General features: G+C 35.4%; 1 long non-coding RNA gene across 1 annotated transcript; it reads right to left on the reverse strand.

Moving 5' to 3' along the window:
* Positions 1–2589: 2589 nt before the first annotated feature.
* On the reverse strand, positions 2590–3139 carry LOC149091398 (uncharacterized). The gene is made up of 2 exons (XR_016196632.1): positions 3014–3139; positions 2590–2933 (listed from the first exon to the last, which is right to left on the reverse strand). It is a non-coding gene; the product is annotated as an uncharacterized LOC149091398 (long non-coding RNA).
* Between the last annotated feature and the right edge of the window lie 2861 nt (positions 3140–6000).

Raw genomic sequence — 6000 nt, forward strand, 5'->3', positions numbered from 1 at the left:
AGCTTTTGAAACAAATTTCGTTTTCATTTGCATAAAATGTTGCTGCCAAGAGAACTTGTCTGAAGGATAGAATGACGCACAGGCAGACGGTCAGTGCGGCCAACTGAAGCGACAAGCCCCATAATAAATACAAGTAAAAGTGCTTTGCAATAGGGAATAATTGACTAAGAGTTACTCTAACAGCCGTTGGATGTCGTTTGTATTATATACAATTATTTTAAATGTATACCTTATATTAAATCTAAGATCGTCTGTCGCATAGGCTTTAAGAAAAACATCATACCCCAAACTCGTATCTTAATTAGCTTTAGAGTATACCAAAATTAATTTTTGATCGGAACGGCATTAACAAAGGCCTTAGACCGGTTCTTCAGCATCAAACAGTGATAAATTGCTTTGGAACTTCCATAAATACAAAATTCTTTTGGAAGAGAAAGTTTATAAGGTATTGTAGCTATGTTATAGAATGTGTAAGTACGTGCTGAAGATGCCTATATAGAGTTCTATATTATAAGTATATATACTATATTAACTAAAGCATATACATATAAGTGAAAGTATACAGAACTTCAACAAATATAGACATTATAAAGGTCTTATGATTACATGGCCAGACACCCGTGTATGGAAGTCTCCATATGCCAGAAGTGTATTTTATGTTCGATTCAAAGAATTTTCTTAGTTCTTTCTATCCGTTTCTTGGTGAATCTTACCAGCATCAAGTGAATGAACGCATCGAAACTAAAAGTCTGTGGTATTCGAGAAACCGAGAGTGCGCTTTCGATTACGCAAATGAATTTGTGGATAAACACATTAGGGTTCACATGTTGTTTGTGGCTGGCAAACTTTCGTTTGTTATGTGAGCCGAACCGAGCCGAGTCGAACTCTAAATATTGATTAACTGCTCGAAATGTGGACTCGAGCTGAAGGCTGTTTATATCTATCCCATTCAAATGTGCCTTCTATGGGCATAATTAAAACTTAATCGCTCTATTTTGTAGTAGTCAAATAGAACTGCTTTCATGACACAATCACATTGTCATTCCCATTCAAATGGCCAAGACCAGAGGCCGAAAATGATAAATTTGCCTTCTTTATTTGATCTGGCTTAAGTGGTTTCCTTTTATGACTCTAGAACCAATCGAAGCTGGCTTGAAGGCCGCCGACCTTGAGCTTTAACAGGACAAATACTGGTTAGCTATCTGTTATTTGTGATTTTGAATACCGTGCACTTGATAGCTAGGAGGGTATAATGTCTTATAGTATATGTTGTATACAAGTTGCAGCTATATGGGCTAAATTTTGGCATAGTTTTGTAGACTGGTCTCTTAAACTTTAAATTTTAATTTAAATGCAGAATAAATCAATCGAACTAGACAAAAATGCACTAAATCAAGCATATCGTTTCATTTTTGATAGATTGTTGAAGGCTGGCCGCTAGAAAGATTCACGTAGTAGCTCACCATGAAGTATCTATTAGTTGGGCACTCCCAGCTGAAGCATTCCTACTTATTTAATGATCCATCTACCAGCCAAACTTTTGCTTATTTGCATAGCATTAAACATGCAACTTCAAGTTGTCTAAAATAGAGCAGCTCTTGCAGAAGCCAGACAACAATTCGATTAGCATTTAAAACATGTTTTAAGCTGGCTTTAACTAAAATTCTACATTAACTAAATATATTTATATATGTATACACTTTCTTTATGCTGAGAACAAAAGCAAAATTATAGAATAAACAAAAGTGAACAGAGTTATCTAATCAAGCTAAATTTATAAATGAGGTACAGTTTCTACCAATTTGTTGTAGTCAAAGTGTCAGCGATAGGCAGACAGTCTCCTGGACAGACTCCATATATTCAGCTGTCATGTATCATTCACATGAAGTATTTACCTTGAGAATCGGATCATAAATCTGTTCTTTCTAGGGCCATCATTCCAGATCTTGCCTTAGATCTTGTTGCTCTCAAACTGAGCTCAATGATCGCTTAGCGTTAAAAGTTCCATGAACTTTATTCTGAGCCGTTCATAGGCATCGTTTTATTGTGTAGTTAATAATAAAAGGCTCAAAGGTATATTTAGCATAGATATACGATAAAAATACTGAGCTGTGCGAGTGACAGATATTATCATCGAAATGTTAAACACGATGCCCAAACCTGGCCAGACGGGATGGCAGTTGGTGACAAAAAATAGCTTTAAATTATATGAAATTTATGTAAAAATATGATTTTGGATGGGTTGGCGACTGGGTACAGTTAGAACAAGTTGGCACACGATATTATAATTTTGCCAAGTTATGAAACTTAAATGGCATTAACACTTCATATTGCGACGGAATGAAACTAGAAAACTGCAAAATACAACCAAATGGAATGCTTAAATGGTTTTAAATTTATGCGCACAATCGATGGGTTTTTCGGCCTAGTAGTAGCAGAAGTAGCTGCCTAATAAAACAAAAAATAAAAAGAAAATAAAATAAGAAATATCAACCAATTAAAGTTGACATTCAGCCAGGTCCTGACTAAGGCATTTGCTTTGATAGTGAACTTGTTTGACTCGCTTTGGAGCGTTGATTTTTATGAGAGTATTTTATAATTGTATTTTATTTGTTAATAAAAGCACAATATAAACATGGCTAAAAGCCCAACTAATTGAATTATTTCCATGCTAATCGTAAAAACCTAAAAGCCATGCTCCAAAAAAACAAATCTTGAATATTAAATGGGAATTTGTTAGCCGCGCGGCACATTGATCACAATCTCCTGTCACAATTGTTTGCTAAAATATTATTTAATTTTGTTTGATTTAGATTTGCTTTAGTTTCAGTTTTAGTGGAAATTAATCTTTGTTTTTATTTGCTCGACGCCTCAATGCCACCGGTCTACGCTTTATTATTTATTTCTTCCACTCAACTGAGTGTTTGCATTTCCTGAAATGGCAAAAGTGATCTAACTAAGGTATTATATAAAGATTTATATGGTATGTGCATGTATGTGTGTTTACCAATACCCGAATCCAGTTGAAAGTAAGGCAGATGAATAGCGAATGCTTGAATAACATTATCATCTCTGCGAGACGAATTGTAAATTACTTTTGGTAACCGATTCAAGCTTGAAAATTCGTATATGTATATATATGAGTGAATTATGAATCTTTTGTTTTTGTTTTTAGAAAATCTTGAATACTTTTGTTTCATGCGAATGTTTCTCTTAACATGCTAGAGAAATAGCTGAAAAATGCTTTTGCCTTTTATTAGTTGACAGCATTGTAGACCTCATCTCTTAACTAAATATCCCCTACTTCTCTCACAGTGTATATATCTCTCTAGTGTATATCTTCTTTAGTTGCCATTTGATTGAGCTAATAAATCTTTTTTTATAACGCATATCACAATTTAGTAATTAAGTGTTTATATCAATAGTTTCTTCCATAGCAAGTAGTGGATCGAATTAGAAAATCTCGTTTTTCTTTCAGAATTGAGTTATAAATTAAACTATTATTCGTTGAATGTGCTAAATAAATTAGCAAAATTTGATAAGAACGAATGTCAGGTGAATTTTAGACGGAAGTACTAGAATTTATAGTCAGCAAAACGACCTTTGAAAGCCAATAAAAAATATCAGCATTTGTATTCAAATGTTGTGTGTTGTTGCAGCCTTCTGATGACTTCTGATTGATGTTTGATTGATGGCTGGTGAAATTTGTTAAATATATGTATATATATTATAACTATAATATATAGTTTACACTTTGTTTGACTGCCAAAATTGACATGTTTTGTCCGCCTAAACAGCCTTCAAAACTGCTGAGAATAACAATAATAAATGGAATTAAAGTTTATTTAGGAAACATGTTTCGTCTTTAAAAACATCGACTAAGATATGTTTGAGAATTTAGTATATGTGCAGGTATCTATAATTATATATGTAGCCCGAGGCCCAGAAACGAGTTTTCTATTGTGATATCATTGATAAGATATCGTATGCCAATAGTTTGGCTGTCATTTTGACAGTTCTGTCATTTGTTTTGGCATTATATTAATTTTAATTGGACACGCATTTTAGTCAAGAGGCGGGGGCCCCTTAGTGAGCTTTATTAAAAGTTCCCACAACACAGCTGCTGCCATTGTTTGGCCAGCTGTAATGAGCACACGTCATAGGCTTTAGTTAGATTTTAATTTTGATATTTGTTCTTCTGGTTTTGACTCGCCGACAAATTGACTAATGCATTTTTAATGAACTACAAGAAGTCGCTTATGACATCATATGATAGGCTGCTCTGATTTCAAGTGTAAACGACTCCGGAATTCATTTAATTTTTGTCAGATGTGAAGCGATAATTAAACCAATCCGCCTTTCACAACAGCCCAACAATTTAAACAGAATCCTTCGCTTGGCATTTAAGGATTGCCCCTTGATAAACTCTGTTTGCTTATGCTCTGGGGTATTTTAATTTTAACACAAGGTGTGTAATCTCTGAGAAACATTGATTAAGTGTGTATCAAGCAGTGCGTTTATATAGATATGACTCTGAACTGCATTAATATGCCTCTTTAGGGCGGTATATATTGATTTTGCATTGATATATGGAGTCGAACTATCAACTATCTCATATCACTGCCATGTATGTATGTATATAACTTTTCTCTGTAAGGGTCTTTAGTCTTCGGTTAATTCATCATTTTTGATTTCCTCTTTAATACGAAACGCAACGAGTGGGAAATGACCCGCATGACTTGCTGCAGGCCAAGAACCTTAAGCGGCATTTCATAGCTGATTTATTTTTCACAGGCTGCAATGTTGCTGGAGCTCTGGCTGTGGCCCCAAGGTCAGGCATGCGGCGACGACCCCTCAAGTTCAGCCTGGCCACGTAGTCAAAAAGTCATTCAACTGTTGTCCGGGTACTCGACGATAAGCTTACATAAGCATCCGCCTCCGGATCGAGCGTTGCATGCAACGAACATGTTTTTTGGGGCAGCTGACGGGATGCTGCCTGGCTGCCTGGCTGCCTGGCTGCCTCACTGCCTGGCTGCAGCAGCTTGCATCAAGGTCGACTTGTGTAAGAGCAGCAGAAAGGCGGACAGGACAGGAAACTGAATCACGGTGAATCATGCGCTGAAATTGAGTGAGCCTATGTAAGGCAGGTCACCTTAAATATTTAATTGATGGCCCCGCCAAATTGTGGGTATTTGGTAAAAGGCTTGAGTCAGCGCGAGCGGCTTGAGGCTTCTCAGTCGCGAGTCTGGGGCAGGCATTGACATTTGATATTTTTGCGCGCGAATAAACTGTTCCGACTCGTCAAGGGGATTGCAATTTACAGGCTTTCTAAATTTGGCCAGTTGGCTGCAAATGTTGGCCAATCGCCGAACGATTAAAGACAGCAATTGCGATTTACTAAACCTGTCCACCAGGCCTCTCGTCGCATCTCGTTGGCCAGCACGCATAAAATATCTCAAACTATTGGCCATTTGTGAGATACAAACAGAAGATACATATTTGTCAGACTTATTTCGAATGTTGTTGGCTATTGCATATATTATACAAAATATTTAACTTGTTTTTCGACTTTAATTTGCTAGTTTCTGTTCTCATCAAAGGTCGTTTCCAATACAACAAACTATTTTTGTTTAGGTTTTTTCTGTGGTTAAGCAAGAGACGAACGCGTGGGCTCTTATATATTTTTTTTTTATATATTATAATAATAACATATATATTTTGCCAAATTTATATTCATATTTTGAATTTTATTTGTCGCCATTTCTCAGCGTCAAGAGTTACAATTAAATGGGTTTTGCCAAAAAATATGTTTCATAAATTTAACTCATATATATATATATTTTTTTTTTCTCAATGAAGTGCTGTCAAAAACGCATTTACATATGTAAAGTATATAAATATTAAAAAATTAAAAACACAAAAATAAAACAAAGTGTACCCATTAAATACGCATAAAACTCAATTTTTTGTTCAGTTTTTGCTTTCAATATTTTTAAGGCA

The sequence above is a fragment of the Drosophila navojoa genome, chromosome 4 (genome assembly GCF_054131105.1).
Source record: "Drosophila navojoa isolate 15081-1374.11 chromosome 4, UAZ_NAV_1.0, whole genome shotgun sequence".
In the NCBI taxonomy this organism is placed as follows: Eukaryota; Metazoa; Arthropoda; class Insecta; order Diptera; family Drosophilidae; genus Drosophila; species Drosophila navojoa.